Genomic DNA, 23,545 nt, shown 5'->3' on the forward strand with positions numbered 1-23,545 from the left:
TGAGTTATGTAAACCCCAGGATCCACCCCACATCTACTGAATCTGAGCCTCTGGCGTGAGCCCAGTGGTCTGTGAGGTCACAAGCCCTCCAGGGGCTATGATACTCATCTAGATGAGAAAAGCAGGTCTTCTGGAGGAACAGTCCTAAAAAGGAAAGGCACAGCCTGTGCAGGGCCCACACAAACCCCTGCCTCAGCCTCATCTTGGGCTGCAGAGAGAACAGGGCAGTGTCCTGCCTCAGGGTCTGGGTGCCTGACGGGTCAGCATAGGTGGGAGGTGAAAGAAAGAACTGAGAACTGACCTGCATCTGACCTGGCTTGGGGGCCGGGGACGGACGCCAGCACGTGGCCCCAGCCAGGAATATTTGATCCTCTCAGCTCTGTACTGTCCACAGGGTGGAGTGTAGGACAGACAATTCCAGGGAGGTGACCTTTCCAATTAGGCAGTGAAGTCAATGTGAACTTAAAACAGGTTAAAAATAAGATTCTAAAAATAGCTCTACGGAAAGGGAAGGTGTGGCGGGAAAGTTCCTGGCGAGGCTGGGCAGGGTGGTTCCCACACAGCCTCCACACCAGAGGAGAAAGCTGTGTCTGCCCCCCAGCAGGCCTCCAGACAGAGAGAGATGCAAAAAAATCTGGGTGGAGTTTGGGGGTGTTGTCATGAGGAAAGGGCTTGGGGCTTGGGGGTGTGAGCCTGCCTCATTTATGTTACCCCAAGATTCATTGATTGACGGTCCTTTAAACTCTGCATTCAGGTTTGGGTATATTCCTGTGTGTGTGAGCTGGCTAAGATGTCTATAAGCACACATGTTCATCACTTTTTACCAGGTTTTATTTCTTGCCAGACCTTCCAGACCAGAACATCAGCACCACCGCCCCCAGACCCTCTGAGTCAGAATCTGTATGTTCTCAGGGCTCTGAGTGTCTCGATGTCCAGGAAAGTCTGAGAAGCTCTGTTCCAAGCTCCTGCAGGCCTGCCTCAAATGCCAGGGCAGGGCTGAGGGTTCCATGGGAGTCCTCCTGGAGTCAAGGTCTCAGTGCACAGGAGGCTATAGGTGAGGGGGCTTCCTGCAGCCACAAAGGACTGCAGATGTGATGGCTGTTGGCTGAGTGGGGCCTGGATGTCACTGTCCCCGGACAGAGCACTCTGAGAGTCTGGTCCAGACACCTCCTCAGGTCTCCTGTCCACATGTGGGCAGGTGCCAAGCAGTGTTGTGGGTGCCTGCCATCACTGCTGGGACACCTGAGGTCACGGTGACCATGGGGACTCCTCCTGCCTCCCTGCCCCTGTCCACCCAGAAAGAGTCCTGGGTCCCTACTATGCTCCAGGTCAGGGTCCCCAAGAGGAGTGAGAACTGGTCCTGCCCTGCCCTCGAGGACTTGCAGACCTGCAGGGGACAGACACACAAAGCAGGAAATGACGAAGTAATGTGGAAGCAGAGGGGCCAAGCTGGACTCAGGGGGTCCCAGTGCACAGAGAAAGACCAGCCCGGTGACCAGTGACCATGTGGATATCTGTCCAGCCTGGAGCTGGTGAGTCCATATATAAGGGTTAATGTTTCTATTTCTCTAAGTCTATCTTTCTCCTTTTTGGGAATTATTTTTACTGAAGTATGTTTACATATAGAACAGAGCATTAATCTTACAGGTGCATTTTAGTCTTGACAAGTGTATACCCTTGTGTCACGGCCCCCACATCAACGTGTGGAACATTTTGCCACCCCAGAAATTCCCTCCAGAGATGGCCACTGTTCTGACTTCCACCAGCAGCGGTGGTTCTTGCATGTGTTTGACCTTCATATGAATGGACTTACACGGTATGCACACGTGGTATCCTGGCACAAGGTCTATGAGATGCACCCACATTTGAATTTACATCCTTTGTTCTTGCTGCATAGGATGCCAGCATGTAGATAAAATACACTGTATTTGGAGATGGGTGGACACCTAGGTCATTTCCAATTTGGGACTACGATTAATAAAGCCGATGGGCAGGTTTTTGCATTTATTTTTTTAACTGTATTAAAGTAAAATTCACATCACATAAAATCTGTCATTTTCAAGTGAACAGTTCAGTGACATTTAGTATGTTCACCATGCTTTGCAATCACCAACTTCTATTTAGTTCAAACACTTCCATCACTCCAAAATGAAACCCCCTACCCAGTAAGTAGGTTCTCCCCTCTCTCCCCCACCATCAGCCCCACCTGAAGCCTCTGGCAACCACCAGGCTGCATTCTGTCTCTGTGAATTTATCTATTCCAGACTGTTCACACCAGTGCATTGTTCCTGGGGTCGTAAGCAACGGCCAAGGTTAGGGCTTGGCGTCTCCTGTGAGGGCTAGTTGGCCCTTGTGGTCGGTGTGGATGTTGTGCTCCATGATCCGAGCCTACATGGAGACAGCCACGGGCCCAGGCTGGAAGCCTGTCCTCCAGCCTCCTGAGCCTCATGAAACGTTTACTCCCTGAAGCCCTGCCCCTTCCAGACCCCTTGGGGGTCTTGGGAATCACCCTGAAAATTTGAACAAAGCAGCACCCAGACCCCAGCTCAGAGGTCAGGGGTGAATTTAATGTGTGGTCAGGGCTTAGACTCACCAGACTCCCCAACACGCTCCAGCCTGCTGGCCGTATCCTGCAAGCATCCTCACATTAATGCCTTCAACAGACAGCTGGTCCCTCCACCGCAAGTATGGTGACGAAAGAGCCATTGCCAACCTTACTGCCACTGAAGGCTTGAAGAGTCAACATGTAATTCTGCGCCCTCAGCCACAGACCCACCTCTCAGGCCCGCTGCAGGGCCCTCTCCTGGGTTACTGCCCTTCATCACAGGGCCATTCAGCAAGAGACCGTTCACAGGGAAAAGGTGATTCAATGGTGGCCCTGCGAGGGCCAGCTAGATTCTCTCCCCTCCTGTTGCATTCCCTTGGTTGTGTGTTGCTTTCTGGTGCAGCTCCAAGGCAGGTGATGGAGATGCCTGCTGCACACCCACGCGGTAAGTACAGTGCTACATCCAGGCCACAGTGACTGATGTCTGACCTCTCAAGTAAGGAGGCACCGAGACCCTCAGTGAGAGGGTCCTTCGTGACAGGAGCGTCCCTCTCATTGTGCAGGATTGGGAATGCACACGCTCTTCCAATTCCTCGTATTCCTGAGGGTCCAATTCTTGGATTTCCTTTTCAGTAGAACATATATTCCAAGGAAACAGTTCTAATACAATGCAAGGTGTTTTCTGCACGATTTCTTTGGTAGTCCCTAAGTAAATACATCAGCAGCCTCTGACGTAGTTTCCACTAGGGGAGAAAATAGCTAAGTAAATACAGGTCCTACCATAAGACAGGAGGAAGACAGGGGCATCCAGGCACAGTTTTCTGCCAAGTCGCAGTCGTTTATTATTGACACCCAGAAAGCTTCCCATGCTGAACAATCCAAGGGGCTGTGGCCTGCATGAAAAATCAACAGGACTTGGGTTAGTTTTCAAGGTCATTTAGAGAGCTGTTTTCTCTTCCTTTGATGTTTTCATGCATGTAAGATCATGCCTACACACCCAGAAAACAGAACACAAGTGCAACAGAGTCTCTGGGGGCTGATTTGTCCCCTACAGAAAGGCAAAGGGTGGACAAATGAGGCAGACAATCCCAGGCTGACCTCACCAGTTCATTATTCACAAGAAGCAGCTGGGATCTGTGTAGAGAAAAGGTGTTCAACCAACATCTCCTGAGCATCCAAATGACACACGACAAGGAATTTGATGTTCAGGGTATCATGGCCCTGGATCCTTACCCTCCAAGATGCATCAAAGCCAAGAGGAAAGAAAATCAATGTATTTATTACTTTGTAATTATCTAAAGGATCATTCAAGGTTTGTTGCAAAACTACAGAGGTGCCCCCTCATCACCATCTCACATTTTAGCCACAGACATTTTCATACAGTCGCCTACTTCCCAGGGAAAGGGTCCTTTCTTAATAGGTTACGTGTGCAGTGCAGAAGTCTGAACTAAATGTGACCGATAGGACAACAGGATGGAAAGTTAAATTACTGAGAGAGAAAATTATTCTAAAATGCAATTACCAAAGGAAATATAATGTACTTTTTAAAACATAGCTAAAATTCATTGAATATTTTCTCTGTGTGAGGCAGTTTAAGTGCCTTACCAACATCACATTTGAAATAACATCTGGAAGGATGCTTTCCTTCCAGCCATCGTCAGCATCCCAGCATCCCCTAAATGTCTGTGAATAACTCTGGGAGCTATGACTAGCTCCACAGGAGCCTTTATGTCTTTGTGCTGCTTCTCTTCACCTGTGATCTCCCCTCCGGCAGGTAGTCACTGGCCACGTTGGAAGAGACCTAAATGACCACAAATAGGTTCACTGCCAAGATGGATCTGTAGGGAAAGTGCAGTTCATCTGGAAGCCCAAGCAAATAAGGCGAGAGGAGGAAGAGCAAAGGGAGAGGACCCCCAGGGCAGAGACTGAAGTCACCAGCAGAGTCCTAAGGACTTCTCATGTGCAAGAGAAGCAGGAGGGCAACAGGCTCCTCCTCGAAGGAGCATCTGATGTCAACACACTTCAAATCATCACCTACATTTAACACGGGGGATAAACAGGGACCGTGGGCCTTCCTGCCTGCATTTACCAACTTCCTCATTTGGCCCATTACTAAGTCCCCAGGAGTCTTTTCAAGAGGCCTTTTGGTCACAAAATGCCAAGGACCCCTCGTGAGGAAGCAGGAGCTGTAGGTGCAGGGCTGGCTTGTTCTAGAACATTCTCCCTCCCTCCACAGTCTCCAACCAAGGGCTCAGATAGAACCATTCTTACCAAATCGACACTTGGTAAGCACAGTCTGGGCCAGGGAGCCACGTCCCTGGGGACTGTGGGGACCAGCTCCAGCTTTGCTAGCTATTCTGTAATCGGGAAACCTGTGCATTAATGTGCGGCCAGGGGCAGGGGGCGGCACCAGGAAGAAAGGAATGGTGAGACAACCCGCCATGGAAAGGGACTGCATTGGAGCTGGGCCACTTGCCCGTGTCATAATCTTCATCACCAGGTCATTCCTGCACAACTGATGTCCCGGCACTGCTTTCCTCTGAACTTGGCCATCCCGGAAGAGGAGGGAGGCACACCTGGCTCAGTGTCTGGGCCTCATCACCCCTAACACGTCTCCCATTCACTCTGGGATGAAGCTGGAGTGGGGATTAAAGATGGTTGCCATTTCTTTGACACACACACCCCCGTAGAAGGTGGTTCTCTACATCCCTCCCGCCTTGAATCCAGGTGACTCTGGGTCTCCTTGGATCAATAAAGCATGGCCGACGTGACAGGTCTGGGCTCAAGCATTATGAAATAGCTGCATTCTCTTCCCATTTTGACGGAGCCTCTTGGGGAAGCCTGAAGCGCCATGAGGAAGCCTGCCACCCTCAGGTGCTCTGCTGAAGCCCTCTGAGCCATTGCCCTAGCCGGCTCCAGCCCACAAGCACGCCCGCCAACGTGCCCGATATGGGAACAAAGAGCTCAGACCCCCAACTATCCTTTGCCAGCAAACGACCACCAAGTTGTCTCGGCCCCTGCTACCTGGAGCCGAAAAATCACCCAGCCATGCCCCGCCAGAATCCCAGCCCCACAGTAGCCATAAGATCTAACAAACTGTCTCCAGTCGCTGAGTTCTGAGATGATGTCATCCAGTAGATAACCAGCTGGAGCACGAGCGGCTGTGATGTCTTTTTCACACTATCACCAGCTCATGTTGGACTGACCGTGAGGGCCCCCTTCACCATTTTAGACCAGAACAGAGTACGCCTCACAGCCCCTGGGGCAGACCCACATAGCCGGTGTGCCTGGAGCTCTCTGGGGGCATAGGGGCGGCAGCTGGGGCCCGTGAGCCAACCCTCGGAGCCTTGGCAGGACACCCAGAGCTCTCCTCTCCTCCTCAGGGCTTCGGCATGGGGCCCGGCCACATGGAAACTCACTCAGTCCACTAGGTAAAACCAGCACTGCAGGCGGCCACTCAGAGCGGAGTTTCTCAGCCTCGGCACCGTGGACATTTGGGGTTGGGTGACATGGTGGGGCTGCCCTTTGCACTGTAGGACACTTGGCAGCTTCCTGGCCTCCTACCAGTCATGACAAGCAGATGCATCTCCAACAGCGCCTAAGGTTCCCTGGGGGCAAAATGACCCCTGGTCCAGGACTTCTGCCCCCGAGTGTTTTGACTTCGCAGGAAAGAAGCAACCCCTGAGTCCACTAGACCGTGCAACACCCACCAACAGGCCACATGTCACACGATTTATTCCTTCAGATGCTGCCTTGGGAAACATCTACCCTGTTTGGATCACCTGACTGATATCAATTGATTTCCCCTTAAATGTGGTCCCAGAGGGGGAGGGATTCCTGGTGACCACCTGCCCCTGGGTCACAGCCAGGGCTGGGAGGTCACATACACTCACCCACTGTGGCCTCTCTCCTTCCACCTGTACCTTCGAGCTGGGAGTGAGGATGCAGATGCAGGGAGAAGAGTGTCCAGAAACCAGTGCCCCCACCCAGGCACCTATGTGCCCAGGCCTCAGTACACCGGCCACCAGCCCCCAGGCAACTCTGCTTCCAGCGAGGTCACTCCAGCTTAGGTGAGGCTCTCCCAGCAGGTCCCCTGGGTACCACCCCTCCTCGGAAGGAGGAAGGCAGACGAGGATCATCTCCAGCCAGTTAAATTTGTAGCGGCAGTAATAATCCTCCAACCCAACCTGAATAGATAAAAGTGGTGAAACATGTATCCTCCCTGCCACAAAAAAAAGAGAACAACCTATTGGCCCTCAGAAGGATTTGATTATTTCTCAAATATTTAATCAGCATGCCTCTCAAGTCAGGGTGGTGGCCCAAAGTGCTCCTAAGAGAAAGTGCATTGTGAAGAAGTGGAGGCTGCAGGGAACACCCTGAAGGTGCCTATTTGGATGTAGATGTATGAATCCCCAGCTGGCTGAGTGTGTCCTGTCTTGAGGGTGGAAGGGGTGGGATGGGAATGGGCTGGGGAAGGGGTGGTGCTGAGAAAGTCCATTCTCTCATGAATCTCATAAGAATGAGAGAGAAGAGGGCTTCCCTGATGGCTCAGTGGTTAAGACTCTGCCTGCCAATGCAGGGGGCACTGGTTCAATCCCTGGCCCAGGAAGATCCCACGTTCTGCGCGGCAACTGAGCCCATGAATCACAAACACTGAGCCTGCGCTAGAGCCTGTGAGCCAAAATACTGATTCCACATGTCACAACTACTGAAGCCCATGCACCTAGAGCCCATGATCCACAACAAGAGAAGCCACAGCAATGAGAAGCCTGTGCACTGCAACGAAGAAGAGCCCCTGCTCACCACAACCAGAGAAAGCCCGCACAGCAGCAACAAAAACCCAAAGCAGCAAAAAATAAAATAAATACATAAATTTATTTAAAAAAAAAAGAATGAGAGAGAAGAGATGGGGAGTAGATATGAGGAAGGCTGGGGGAAAGGGGGTGTTTGTTTAAAAGGAGACTCTTGATTATATTTAAAGGCAGTGAGAAAGACCCAGTGGTGGGGAGGGTGGGGTGTCCTGGTGAGAGGAGGCACCTTGGAGATGGAAGGGCCTGCAGACACAGTGGATGGATGGATGGATGGATGGATGGATGGATGGCAAGCCTAGGTGAGTAGCTGCCCTGCAGGGCACACCCACCCATCACAGAACTGGCCTCAGGTTCAAGCTGGCAGCTCTATCTCCACCCCTCATGTGGGGTATGGTGACCTCTGAAGCCATGGACATCTGCCCTACCTAACCACTGTGATGCACTGTACTTGCCTCTTGATGTTGAAAACGAGAACTTAGGAATATCTTTGCCTCCAGTACTTCTTCATCTGAAACTCAGCACCCCAGACAGAGTAGCCACTGCGAACTCCAGCTGAAAGAAGGACCACTCACACCTTTAATATTCATAAAATGTGTGACTGGGAGGAGCTGCAGGAGGCATCCAGCTCAGAGCCAGAAGAAATGAGGGGCTTGTGCACAAGGGACGGGCTCGTGCACGCAGGGGCTTCAACAAGAAGTTCCGGTGTCCTATGCCAAGCATAGCTGTGGGGATGTCATGGAAGACGCTAAGGGAGGGTGAGCCAGGCCCCTTACCTTATTCAGAGGGTCAGGGAAATGACACCTAAGCTACATTCCCATAGGACGACACAGGTGGCCAGCCACAGCAGAGGCACTCACACACAGTCCACTCCAGCTTTGTTCTCGCTGGTGTTCCCATGAAGGAAAGCCACCCGAACCTGTGTCACAGGCTCCTCTACAGCCATCTCGGCACATCAGTGTCACAAAGCTCTTACTAGCCAGACTGCATGCTTCCTGCACATCTCCAGGGCTATTTCCTCTCAGTCTGTTTTTAATCTTAATTTCTCTTATCGCCATTTGCTGCACAGAACTTGATCCCTGACCTGGGAATATTATGGAAGGAGGAATTTTGTAAACTGTGATATCACAGCATGATATGGTGCCGTGGTTTTCTGCATACAGGTTCTCTGGATGGAGGTGTGTAAACTCACACCTTCTGCTTTCATCCGGAGGTCAGTTACTCCTCCAGAAATAAATGCATAGCCAATTTCAAAGTCCAAAATTTACTTACAATGTGATACTTAAAATGATGCAACATGAACTGAAATCTCAAATAAAAATGGTGCCTCGATCAATAACCTAAAATTGTCAAGAGAATTTTTCGCAGCTTCGTTTACAGTAAGGATTATATTCCCCTGAGACAAAAGTACATTTATTTCACTCATTCTGGGTTTAGATTTAGAGCAATTCCAAGGTGTTTACTGAAAATGTATTTCCACACGTATGTGAATATTTACACACTTGTGCATTGAAACATCACCCCCAGGTATTCAGTTTCTTTGCTTTTCATAAATACAAAGCGGAGATTCAAATGTGTACTTTTTATACTCTAAGCATACATTTGCGCCGTTTCCACCCTAATGAAGACAGAAGACTGGATTTGCCATGTTCCGTGTTCAGCCCTTCGCCCTCACGATGCACTTAATACCACTTTACAGGGCCCTATACAGCCCCCACAGTGCAGTGGGAAGGGAGGGGTGGAGGGCATGCTGTTCCCTCGACCTGAAGCAAACTCCACCCAGTCATGGTGGTAACTCTTGTGGGGCCCCGCGCTCCATCCTCCCCTCTCTGGAGATGGCCTTGCCCTAGCGCCCCACCTCACACCCAGGCAGGTCTGTACAGAGGTGCGGCCAAGCATGACACCCGACACAGAGACACTTGGCAGTCATGAGCCATCTGTCACAGCGCCTGAGGCCATGCACCACCCAGGCACCTCCTTTTCCATGCGAGGACTTGCGTGTTTAGAGACAGAATCCAGAACTGGGGACCCCTTAGTCCTCTTTCCACAGCGTTGTCATCCATTTTCCACCTCCCCAGAAGCAGCGCAGTTTCCGCAGGGAGACAGGGCCAGACGTGTTGTATTTCATCACCTTTGATTCAGTGAAAAGAAAGCCTGTTCTTTTCAAATAGCAATAGCTGGAGCAGGTACCCTCTCTCCAAGCCAGCTTTCCCGGGGCTAAAAGTTATTTTATTTTATTTTTTTTGCCAAGAAGTATTAATACTGTTTTCCTGGTGCCATCGGGGAGTGGAAAACTGCCCTCAAGAAGCAAAGCCACACTCCTTGCCTCCTAACCCCTAATGTCACTCCATAATCATTCAGCATGAGGAGGATTTCGGATTCTCCCAAGAGAAAATAGGCGATTATGTCTCCCACTGAGCTCCTCAAAGGCATGGATGTACCTTTTCGCCCTGCAAAGAGCTCTGGGGTGCCTGAGGAAGGACCAGAGAGCTCCCCAGGCCATGGTGTCATGAGAGTGATAATAATAGACATTTCTTGAGCACCTACAGTATGCCAGGCACTGGGTGCTCTTCTGTGACAGCACATCACTCCCTAGAAGGGAGATGCTGTCCAGGGGTGGAGAGTCACATGATCAAGATGCTTCCCAGAGCTGGCTGCCACTCACATGCTGCCCCACCCAGATCTCACAGGCTCCACACCCACTCCTCTGCCTCACTAGAGCCCACACCCTGCAGAGGACCATGGGGAGACCCATCCATTAGGCCAAGACAGAGCCATTAGGAACAGGAAGACTCATCCCCACAGCTTCAGCACAAGGGGCAGGGGCAGAGTAGGAGAACAAGAAGGAAACAAGGGAGGAGGGACTCTTGGGCCCCCAGAAGCTCAAGGCCAACTCCATAGGTACCAGGAGGCACACGCTGGTGAGAGGCAGAGTCAAAAGGCACTTGGCTCTGCTCTCTGGATACCCATGGGTCCATGATCAGCTACTGACAAGATGGCCTTATTTGAGAAGATGGATTGTATCTGCAAGCTCTCCAATGCTGAGGACCAGAGGGAACTGCTACACACACACTCGTGAGCCAGAATCCCTCCCACCCCCAGCTTGATAGATGCCCAGAGAAAGGGACTGGTGGTTCCAGGGTACCAGATCCAAGGCCAAAAAAGACTAGTCCTAGAACCCCAGCCCTAATATCTTGTCCAGAGCATGCTCTGAGTGTAGAAGACCCCAGGATGTACTCTGCTATCTTCCCAGCCACTGTGGAGGTCGTTGCTATCATAGCATTTTTCCTGGGTGGGGAAGAAGCAAGCAGCAGCTGCCTGCATCTCCCGGAAACCCTGCCAAGGGCCAGATGTTGAAGCAGACTTCCCAACACAAGCAAAGTCAGCCCTCCCTGGGGTGCAAATCCCAGCTTCCAGCTTGGAGAATTATTAACTCTGTGTTTTTAAAAGCAGCTGCTTGCATTCAGCCCTAAAAAGCATCAAAGCACGGAGCTCACAGTGCGCAGGCTGCTATCTTGCCAGGTCACGTGATAGACGAGAACAGAATCATCGAGGTCAGAACCCGTATCACAGAGCCCATAAAAGGGGTAATAAAGTATAAGGGAACCTTTTGCAGAGAGGCAGGTGGTTTCAGTTTTGCTGAACCTGGGGCAGGCAGGGAGGGAAAGTCCGGGAAATGGATCGTTTGGGGTTGTTTATGTAATGATGCTGTTCTTGTGAGTAGTTAGTAAATCCACCTCAGGTGGCTTCTGGTAAACCTTGCAGCATGACTGTAAACAGACCAGACCAGGTGTCCAGACCCCACGATGGACCCAGACATCACCCTGCCAACCAGAGTCTAGCTGATCACTTTGCTTTCAGTACCTCTTAATAGCCCCCTGCCTTTTCCCTGGAACAGTGGTGCTCAAAGTGGGGTCCTGAACCAGCAGCATTGGTGTCACCTGCGAGCTTATTAGGAATGCACCTTCTCAGGTTCTTCTTAGACTCACTGAATGTGAGTGGGGGAGAGCCTACACCTACACTCTAAATAAGCTCTCCAGCTGTTCCAATGCCCCTGGACCTTTGAGAACCATGGATCACTAGGCTAGCTCCTAACTGCTTCCATGCCCCTAGTGAGTCCTTCTTTTAACCCATGCTTTCTACATACAAAGAATTACCACTCTCAAATCTCAGTGACCAAGTCATTCCCTCACTTGGATTCTGGAGGTCTTTCCATTGCCTCTTGATAAATTCGTCCATTTCCTGGTTTTTATAGCCCTTCACTGTTTAAAAAATTTTTGTTTTATATTGGAGTATAGTTGATTAACAATGTTGTGTCAGTTTCAGGTGTAAAACAAAGTGACTCAGTTATCCATATACATGTATCTATTCTTTTTCAAATTATTTTCCCATTCAGGTTTTTACAGAGTCTTGAGCAGAGTTCCCTGTACTATACAGTGTCCTTGTTGGTTATCTATTTTAAATATAGCAGTCCTTCACTTTTTTTAATTGTGGTAAAATACACATGACAAAATTTACCTTCCTTAACATTTTTAAGTGTAAGTTTCAGTAGCATTAAGTACATTCACGTTGTTGTGTAAGCGTAGCCATCATCTATCTGTAGAACTCTTTTCATCTTGGAAAACTGAAAGTCTGTACATATTTAACAATTCTCCATTCTCCTCTCCCCATAGCCTCTGGCAACCACCGTGCTACTTTCTATCTCTGAATTTCACTGCTCTAGGTCCCTCATATTAGAGTAATCATACAGTGCATGTCTTTTGTGGCTAATTTCACTTAACATAAAGTCTTCAGGTTCATCTATGTCATAACATGTGTCAGATTTCCTTTCTTTCTGAGGTTGCACAATATTCCATTGCATGTATATACCACATTTGTTTATCCATTCAGTTAATGTTGGACACCTGGGTTGCTTTCCACCTTTTGGCTATTGTGAATAGCGCTGTTATGAACATGGATGTACAAATGTCACTTTGAGAAACTGCTTTCAATTTTTTAGTTATGTACCTATAAGTGGAATTGTTGGATCATATGGTAATTCTCTTTTAATTTTTTTAGAAACTGCCATACTATTTTCCACTGGAATTCTACCACTGTACATTCCTACCAGCAATGCACAAGGGTTCCAAATTTTCCACATTCTCACCAACACTTACTTTCTATACAAAATAGTAGCCAATCTAGTTGAAGTAGTATCTCATTATGGTTTTGATTTGTATTTCCATAATGATTAAAGATGTTTAGTATCATTTTGCATTATATATCTTCCTTGAAGAAATGTCTATTCAAGTCCTTTGCCCGTTTTTTAATCAAGATGTTTGTTTTCATGTCCTTGGGTTGTAATATTCTCCATATACTCTAGATATTAATCCCTTTTCAGATATATGATTTGCAAATATTTTCTTCCATTCTACAGGTTTCCTTTTCATTCTGTTGATTTTGTGCACAGAAGTTTTTATTTTGCTGTAGTCCAATTTATCTGTTTTTTTCTTTTACTGCCTGTGTTTTTGGTGTCATAATCGAGAAATCATTGTCAAATCCGATGTCGTGAAGCTTTCCCCCTATGTTTTCCTCTAACACTTTTATAGTTTTAAGTCTCACATCTAGGTCTTTGATCCACTTTAAGTTTTGTGTATGGTGTTAGGTAAGGTTGAACTGCTTTCTTCTGCATGTGGATATTCAATTTTTCCAACAACATTTGTTCAAAAGACTGATCTTTCATCACTGAATGGTCTTGGTACTCTTGTCAAAAATCACTTGCCCGTAAATGAGAGGGCTTGTTACTGGGGCTTCTATTAAATACCATTGTTCTATATATGTCTGCCTTTATGCTAATACCTCACTGTTTTGATTATTGTGGTTCTGTAATAAGTTTTGAAATCATGAACTATAAGACCTCCAACTTTGCTCTTCTTTTTCAAAATTGTTTTGGTTTGTCAGGGTCCCTTGATATTGATTCTATATGACTTTGGGGATGGATTTTTCTATTTATGCAAAAAAATGCCATTGGTATTTTAATATGGATTGCACTAAATCTGTAGATAGTTTTGAGTAGTAGTCACACCTTAACAAGATTATATCTTCCAAAAAAAAAAAGAAGATTACATCTTCTAATCCATGAACAAAGGATATCTTTCTATTGATTGGTGTCTTCTTTAGTTTTATTCAACAGTATTGTGGAGTTTAATGTACAAGTCTTTTAATGCCTTGGTTAAGTTTATTCCTAAGTAGTTTATTTTTTTTTAATGCTATTGTAAAAGGGATGGTTTTCTTAATTTGTTTTTTGTATTGTCCATTGTTAGTATATGGGAATGCAACTGGTTTTTGTGAGCTGATTTTACACTTATAAACTTTGCTGAATTTTATTAGTTCTAAGAGTTTTTTGTAGAATTTTTAAGATTTTCTAGATATAAGTGCAAGCTTTTCTACATAAAAGTCATTTGAGAACAGATAGTTTTGCTTCTTCCTTTCAATTTGGATGCTTTTTATTTCTGTTTCTTGTCTAATTGCTCTGGCTAGGACTTCTAGTACTATGTTGAGTAGAAGTGGTGAAAGCAGTCATCCTTGTCTTTCTCCTATCCATAGAGGAAAATATTTCAGTCTTACACCATTGAATAACATGTTAGGTGTGGGCTCTTCATATATGGCCTTTATTGTTTTGAGGTAGTTTCTGTCTACTCCTAGTTTGTTGGGTGTTTTATAAATTATTATTATAAAAGGCTGTTAAATTTTATCAAAAGCTATTTGTGCATCAGTTGAGATAATCATATTTTTTCCTTCGTTCTATTAATGCATTGATTGATTTTCATATGTTAAATCATCCTTGCATTTCAAGAATGAATTCCACATTGTCATGGTGTATAATCATTTGGATGTGCTTTTAAACTTGGTTTCCTAGTATTTTGTTGAGAATTTTTGCATAAACATCTATAGAGAATATTGGCCTGTCGTTTTCTTTTCTTGTAGTGTTTTTGTCTGGCTTTGATATCAGGGTAATTTTGGCCTCATAGAATGAATTTGGAAATGTTCCTTCCTCTTGAATATTTTGGAAGAGTTTGAGGAAGATTGATGTTAATTCTTCCTCAAATGTTTGGTAGACTTAACCAGTAAAGCCATCTTGTCCTGGGTTTCTCTTTATTGGAAGATTGTGATTACTGATTCAGTCTCCTTACTGGATATAAGTTTGTTCAGATTTTCTATTTCTTTATGTCTCAATCTTAGTAAGTTGTGTGTTTCTAGAAATCTTGCCATTTCATCTAAGTTATCCAGTTTGTTGGCATACAATTGTTTACAATTTTCTCTCATAATCCTTTTAATTTCTGTAAAATTAATTGTAATGTTTCTGCTTTTATTCCATCTTTAGTTATTTAAGTCTTTTTTCTCTCTTTTTTCTGTAGTCATTCTAGCTAAGGGTTGTCAACTTTGTTGATCTTTTTGAAGAACTGACTCCGTTTCATTGATTTCTCTATTGTTTTCCTAGTTTCTATTTTAATCTCTGCACTAATCTTTATTAATTCCTTCCTCTGCTAGCTTTAGATTTAGTTTGCCCTTCTCTTTCTAGTCCCTTAAGGTGTAAATTTAGATGGTTGGTTTGAGATCTTTCTTCTTTTAAAATGTAAGCCTTTACAGATATAAATTTCCCTCTTTGCACTGCTTTGCTGCATTTCCATAAGTTTTGGTATGCTGTGCTTTCATTTTTATTTGTCTCAAGATATTTTCTAATTTCCACTATGATTTCTTCTTTGATTCATTGGTTGTTTCAAAGTGCATTGTCTTATTTCCATATATTTGTGATTTTCTAGTTTTCCTTCTGCTGCTGATGTCTAGTCTCATTCCACTGTGATTGGAAAGGATAGTTTGTAAGATTCTATTCCTTTTAAATGTATTAAGACATTTTGTGATCTAAAATATGGTCTATTCTACAAAATGTTCCATATGCACTTAAGAAAAGAATACATAAATTCTACTACTGTTGGTAAAGTATTCTGCACATGTCTGTGATGTCCAATTGTTTTATAGTGCCTTCAAGTGTTCTTTTCCTTATTGATCTTCTGTCTGGTTCTCCTACCCAGTATTGAAAGTGGGATATTGAAGTCTCCTTCTATTAGGGCTCTTCCTCTTATGGCTCTTTCTACTATTATTGTAGAGCTGTCTATTTCTCCATTCAATTCTGTCAATTGCTGCTTCATATATTTAGGAAATCTGATGTGTGGTGCATATGTATTTATAATTGCTATATCTTTGTGGTGAACTGACACTTTTATTTTCATATTCTATCCTTCTTTATCTTCTATAACAGATTTTTATTTAAATATAATTTTGCCTGGTATTAGTATAGCCACCCCTACTCTCATTTGAGTATTATTTACATGGAATATCTTTTTCCTACCTTTCACTTCCAAGCTGTGCACATCCTTAAATCTAAAATGAGTCTTTAACTGGTTTCTAGAGTTCCCACAAAGTACCTTTGTTCTGCATGTTGTTATTTTGTAGAAGGGTGAGGACTTGGAACTAGTTTTCCATCTTGCTGACATTGCTTCCACATAGCACTTGATTTCTACTAAATCAAATATTGCCCCATTTCTCCCCCTGGGATTTAACCTGCAAAGTCTCATTCTTAGAGCCCTGTGAAAATGTCTTTTTCATAACACATGCCTTATTTTGTATGCAAATAATTTCTCTTCCTCATCTGAGTATGAGAATCCCTGTGGACTTGCTGGAAACTTATTCACAGGATCATCTCCTTGTGAATCTGGGTCAGAACATCTCAGATGGAGCCCATGAATTTCTATCTTTAACAAGTGCCCTAGGTGATGCTTAACCAGACAACTTTGAAAAATAATGTAGTAAAGCTGCCATTGATATGAGAGCTGCCATTAAAAATTTTGATATTAGTATTTCCCATACTTAATGAAATGCTACTAAATAAAATAGTAATATCTAACATCTTTTCCCACTTACTGCATTCCAGACACTGTTCTGTACACTAGATATATATTAACTAATTTCATCTTTCAATTACCTATGAAGTTGTTCTTATTATTACCACTCCAATTTACAGATGAGGAAGCTGAGGCATAGAAACCATAAAAGCCATTTTCCAAGGTCACACATATGGTAACTTGAGGAGCCTGATTTGAGCACAGGTCATATTTGTCCAGGTGCCCAGGCAGCCATCACTTTTATCTTTCAATGCTTGAAGTGTTTTATTACTTGAGGATGTCTCCTCATAGACAATATGACATGCAAACTGGCATTAGCCACCTGAAATTCAGAAGTACTTCAACTCCATCTTTTAGCTTTACACTTGACTGTTTCCCAAAGTGCTCCCACAGGACTTTCCTGCATGCAAACCGAGGGTCAGTTTTAATTTCTTCTTTATCCTTGTGTAGCACTTGGCACTGTTGGCCACAGGCTTCTCTAGAGAACTCTCACGTCCTGACTCTGTGTTCTCTGGTTCCTCTTATTGCTCTGTTTTTCTGGGTGCTCTTCATTCATTAAATGCTGGGACACCTTGGAGCTTGTTTTCCTGGGCATCCTCACTATCAACATGCTTGCAATTCCCAGTGCCAGGTCTTCACACAAGACCCAATTACTGGCCCATTTATCTACATGTTCTTTTCCTTTAGATAGCTCTCTGACTCACCTAACTCAGCACACACAAAGTTGAGCTTGTCATCTACCTCCCAGAGATGCTTTCTTCTCAGCTCCCCACCCAGGTACCCAACCAGACCTGCCTGGGTTCTTAAGGCTCTGAGAGCCAACCTATTCCATAAGTACTTATAATTGATCAGGCTAATTTTTCTACCAAACAACACCCAACTTGCAGTGTCTGGACACAATAAAACTTCATTTCACATTCACACAGTCTCCTATGGATATTTCTTGCCATGGGGAAGTGTCTCAACAAAGTGCCAGTGGTCCTGGACCCACCTTCCATGCCCCTCATCCTTGGTCCTGCCCCAGATCTACAGGACAACTTCTTTTCATATCCAAAGCTCTGATCAGATGCCCCCTCCTCCAGAGATGGCTTCATCACTCACAACAAAGTGGTGAGTTGTGAAATGGGGATGACAGGGGCCACTTTGTAGAGATGCTGGGATTTTATGAAGAAAAATGGCTGTACAACCCATCATGATGCTCAGGAAGATGTATACTTCCTTCCCCTCTGCTCCACCTGTACCAGCACTCCACATTCACAGTCCTGACCCCACACAACAAGAGTCAGCATGTTTGCCACCCTCCCAAGACTGTGGAACTTTCAAAGGCAAGGATTTTGTCTTTTATCTTTGTCTGTCTAGAGCCCAGCATAATGCTGCTCTCATGGTGGGAGCTCAGTAAATATGCATCCAAGGATTAAATGCAGAGGACAGAATGAGAAAAATGGAAGAAATTCTAGGCCAATTGCTCTCAAACTTTAGCGTGCATCAAAATCCCCTGGAGAGCTTGTTAAAAAGCAGAGTTCTGATTCAGTAGGTCCTGTGGGACCATCAGTTGCTGGTCCTCCCACTTTCTCTGAGAGCCTGACTCTGAGGATGGTCTGTTCCACGTTACCCATATGATAGGTGCTGAAGTAGAAGCTGTGAAATGTTAGGAAATCTTCCTAAAATCCCTGAGTCACTTTTTGTCACCCACCTCCAACTTCAGCTGCTGCTGCTGTGGCCAGTTCCAGAAAGTTCAGTCTTCTTATGCAGAACAAGTGTCACCTGAGCTCTACACATCTTCCAGCTTCCTAATGGCCTCCAGCAATGGCCAGTGGTCATGACTGTCCTCAAGGAGGGCTAACCATCACTCCTACTAACAACTCTAACATGGTAGAAAGGAAATAAAAGCAGAAGCACTATAGGAAAAAATGAAATGGTTTGGTGTGTGACTCACTGACATTTGCTGGGCGCCTACTATATACAAGCATGGAGGTAAGGGTTAAGGGACCAGAGAGGAGTCTGATGTTCTGAGGACACCGACTCCCACTCCCAACCCTGTCTACCAGGGAGGGAGAATGTAAGTAAACATGTTCAGAAAAGCATGAGAAGCACAATGGGAAAGGTGTAAGCAAGACACAGGAGTTTCTACAAAGGGGGGAAATCGAAGAGATGTTCTGGGCAACATGGCTTCCAGCCTGGACCAGACACATGAAGATGCTGGGGATACTGGCCACAAAGACACCTAGATCAGCCCCGGTAGCAGCTCAGACCCACCCCATCACTCCCTGCCATGGGCAGTCTGTCTCCAGGCACAGAGGGATAGTGTCTGCCTGTTTGTTTTGCTGTCTTCTCAGAAATACACTTCGTTCCGAAATGCCTGCTAGACCTAGGGATTTAATAGAAACTATATTTGTTCAAAGCCAGGAAGGTGAATTTCCTATTTCCTGTCTGTTTTAAAATTTCTTATATTGCATTTTCCCTTTCTTATTCCTCAGTCAAAACACATGCTGGGGAGAGACTGAGGTCTCCGTTTTACAAGGTTATTTCCAAGGCGGTGTCCAGCACCCCTCCGAGGAGGTGGCCTCCTGTTGACTTTCATGTCGCCCGCCCATCTCTCCCAAAGCAACTGACCAGAGTTGATGAGACAAGATCACCAGTCAGATGGATCACAGGCCCAGGTAATTCTGCTTTATTCACCTGTGTTCTAACCCAGCTGCATGTTCCTATCACCCGGGCAAATCTGTAATCTTCCAGTGCCCAAGCCTCACCCCAGTAATTAAATCTGTATCCGTAGGTTTAGTATCTAGACTTCAGCATTCTGTAAACTTCCCCAATGATGGACAGTCACGTGCAGCCAACGCGGGAGCCACAGCTCTTTCCCAGGGATGACCATCATCCTACACATGTGTGAAGTGTGTCCCTACGGGGACAGGGCAGGGGACACACATCACTTAGCAGAATCCCATCCTTCCACACACAGAGACTAATGGGGCCATCTTTGTGTACCCATGGCTGACTCACAAAGCATTTTCCAGCAGGTCACCCAAGCAGTGTTTGCCTGAACAAAACAACACTCCCTTTAAAAGAAAACAAATTCATCATGGATCGCCTGTCTTGACTTAATTATTCTCATCATAATGTGACTCAAATATGTAACAACATGAAATTAGGTATAAATTTTGTGCGCATCTCACCTTTTATATAACTATAAACCAAAATAATTTTCAAATCAAGTACCATAAAACTATAGACCTAACAAAATACAAATAGGCCACATTAATTTAATGTGATGGGTGATATCGTTTTACAGAAACTAATTTGCCAGTATTGGGTTTAGTGAAGGAAACTGTCACCTCAGGGCTCGTTTTATAGATGATGTTTATGGATTTTAATTTCAATAAAACAAATACAGGGGGTGTCTGTCCCATAACGACACTGTTCCAAGGATATTAATAATTCCAAGGCTTTGTTTGCTGCTTCAGGACAGCCCAACCCTCCAAGCCCAGGCACATCCTCTCTGGAAACATTTCTGTCTTAGGTCCTCAGTCAGTGATCTAGGCGGTGCCCTTGATTCTTCTCTGCCCTCATTTAATGCTGGGCAAGTCCCATCAGCTCTTTCCAAAATAAGCCCCGACATCATGTCCGTCCTCTGTCACCCCTTTGCTGGACCACGGTCCTGTCTGCTCAAAGGCCTCCTGCCTCCCGTGGCTGCAGGCCACCACTCACTGTCCACCAACACCTAAGCCATCCTTCACACATGTAAACAGAACACTGCCCTGCAGCACCCTGTAGGGTTCCCAGTGAACACTTAGAATAAAATCCACTCTTTTCTTTGTTCTACCCAACGCCCGTGCTCTGCCCACTGCCCACTTCTCTATCATCTTTAGCTACTGCTCTGTCCACATTGGCTAATATAGCACAGCCCAAGCCTTTTTCTGCTTCTCAAACAGTCCAGGCACCTCAAACCTCGGGCCTGCATGCCAGCCCATGTCCCTGCCCGGAAGGCTTGTGTCAGCCTCAGTTTACCTCCTGGAAGAGGTAACAGAAACACCCACATGGCCAGCCAGTCACTGTTCAGCTCCCCGAGGTCTACGCAGCACTTTGTGCTCTCTGCTATTGTGCATCTTCACTTCTTTGTGTTTGGGGGGAGGTATTCATTTAGGTAATGCAAGCTACTGTAACAAATAAGCCCCCCAAATCCCGTGGCTCAGCCAGCTATAATTAAAGTTTACTTTGCACCCATATGAAATCAAAAATGATTGTTCTGATGGGCAGGGAGACCTCCTCCAGGCAGTGGCTCAGGGACCCAGCCCCACCTACCTTGAGCTTCCTCCATCTTGACCACATGCCAGAGATGGGAAAGTGGACCCAGCATCAGTCCTCAGCCCGTGGCCCCTGATTTGGACATGCCCATGTCAGCATGTGCCGTGTGTGGAATCCATTCCTCACCACCCTCTTTACTAAATTCTTGTCAGCTCTTCACTTCCCCGGCCTTTTTTTCATCATTTAGGGGAGCAATGCCGTAAGTCAACATGCAGACACAGGTCTAGAAGTCATGGTTCATGTTTGTGTGACGGACATCTGGGTCATTCTTGATATGCTTCTATTAACCTTTGAAAGTTATTATCAAACTCAAAACCCAAAATGAGTGTGTGTGTGTGTGTGTATGTAAAATAAAATAGGTCCACCCAAATGAGAAGGACCAAATGTTATTTATTCAAAACTTGCTGTGGCATGAGAGTCAGCCACCATTGCTTGCCTTTGACAGAGACTCAAATCCTTATACAGAACAAGAAGGGGAAAGTGTCAAGTGCACTGAGCTGAGGCTGTGGGCCTGGGGAAGCTGGGGGAGGACCAACAAGAAAGGACATCGCATGTGATTGGCTAGGGAGCACATTTGACTTTCACTGGTTGGTCCAGTGTTAGAAACAGGACAAGAAAAAGGAAGCCAGTGGTCATCAACCAAGCTTTGACCATCCTGTGCTGGTTGCTATAGAGATCCTGGGTCAGGATTCTGTTGCCATATGTGATCTGGCCATTGTCTGTTTGCATATTCAATATATCCCTGCATATTCAACATATCAATATCTATGCACATGTACATGTATATATATGCACACCCTTGTCCTCAATTAATGGACCCTCTACTTAAAAAACTGTTTAGAAAAAAGTCATATTTCTTAGCACCTGTAATATTGTATTCACTCAACAGGTATTTACTGGACTTTCCTGGTGGCGCAGCAGTTAAGAATCTGCCTGCCATTGCAAGGGACACGGGTTCAAGCCCTGGTCCAGGAAGATCCCACATGCCAAGGAGCAACTAAGCCCATGTGCCAAAAATACTGATCCTGTGCTCTAGAGCCCACGAGCCACAACTACTGAGCTCATGTGCTGCAACAACTGAAGTCCGTGCCCCTCGAACCTGTGCTCTGCAACAAGAGAAGCCACCACGCCGAGAAGCCCACACATCACAAAGAAGTATAGCCCCTGCTTACCACAACTAGAGAAACCCCGCATACAGCAACAAAGACCCAAGGTAGCCAATAAATTAATTAATTGATTAATTCATTTTAAAAAACTATTAAAAAAACAGATATTTATTGATAATCAGGATATAAGGACAGCAAGGAATTGGGTTACACTCTAAGGATACAGCAGCAAATGAGACACACGTTGTCTCCAACCTCAAGAAGCATCTACTCTTATGGAAAAGCCTAATTGCTTAGATTGCAATGACTTATGATATCAAAGTGTAGTGGCCTGTCCTCCAGGAGGGCAAGTGTCATCTGCTGTGAGAGCACTGTGGGCAGGGTGGGGAAAGGCACAGAACCAGGCCAGGACGAGTGATCTCCCAAAGATGAGACCTGAAGGAATGGGTCGGGGCAGGTGCAGAGCCCAAAGGTGACCATCCAGGGCCCCTGGGTGGGGGCCTTACGAGTTCCAGATGCAAGGAGGGAAGCCTTCCAACGAAAAAGTGTCAGAACAGTCTGAAAAATGGAGATGGAACAATTCACACTGACATCCGAGCAGAGACTTCCCTCCTGTGCACTGGGCCATCCATCCCACAGTATTTAGTCTTGAAGTCAATGTCCTGAGCCAGGGACCAGGGGTTGAGGGGCAGCCATGGCCAAGACAAGAGATCTCAGCTGTCATGGAAGGAATACTCATAGGGTGAAACTGACAGCCAATCAGTATATTTAAAATACACACACTCACACTCACATGCACTAACTCACACTCATACACACTCATATATCCACAGGCACACATACTTACCCAGATATATGCACTCACAAAAACTCACACACACACACACACGGTGCTGCAGATGGTGACAACGACTGTGGAACATGTAAGGGAGGAAGACAGAATGGAGGATTGCGGCAGATCACAGTTTTCAATCATGTGTTCTGAGAAGACGAGATCGGACATGTGATCTGAAGAGGCGGGAAGAAGCCGAGCCCTGAGACGTGTGCTCCAGACAGAGGAAGCAGCAAAGGGCTGGAGGCTCAGTCTGACATAAAGAAGGAAGAGCCAGGAGGTGAGAGTGGCTGGAGCAGGGCAATCACAGGGTTCAGGAGAGGCCAGGAAGGAAACAGTCAGTTTGGAAAGCCCAGTCGTGTCTTGTGAACAACTCTAAGCCCGTGGCTTTGCCCGGAGGGAAATGGGGAGCACTGGAGGGTTTGGGGCCGAGGGGTGACACGGCCTGTCTTTGGTTTCCAGAGGATCTCTCTGAGCGCTGCGTGAGGGACTGCTGGTAAGCGAGCAAGGGCAGCCTTGGGGAGCTCCTAGGATGGCTGCTGCACTGACCGAGGCGGGACACGGCAGAGGTGTGGCCCAGGACAGCAGCCCCAAGGTGGGGAGGGAAGCCAACCCGTCATGAGGCTGTGGAGATTCAACCTCCTCGAAGTCTCTTCCACCTGCCCTCCTCTCCCACAGGGACCTCCCTGATGCAGAGCAAGCTCGCCAGGCCCCATCTGAGGGCTGTCACCACACCTGGCTGCTCTGGCCAGAAGGACCCTCTCAGATTACACTTGGCCCACCAGCCAGGCCCCAGCCCCCAGACTCTTCACACAGCAGACGATGCTGGCCTCCACGGCATCCCTTTATCACGTGTTTGGCACATACAAGGTATGTAGCAAAAATGTGTGGAAGGAATAAATAAATTTCATATAAGGGTATCAAACCAGCTAACAAGAGCAACAGAAGCCACTAATGTCTAGCCAATGCCTTATGACCAACAAATGTAATTTACTGACTTAGCAAAG

Source organism: Hippopotamus amphibius, chromosome 2, assembly GCF_030028045.1.
Source record: "Hippopotamus amphibius kiboko isolate mHipAmp2 chromosome 2, mHipAmp2.hap2, whole genome shotgun sequence".
In the NCBI taxonomy this organism is placed as follows: domain Eukaryota; kingdom Metazoa; phylum Chordata; class Mammalia; order Artiodactyla; family Hippopotamidae; genus Hippopotamus; species Hippopotamus amphibius.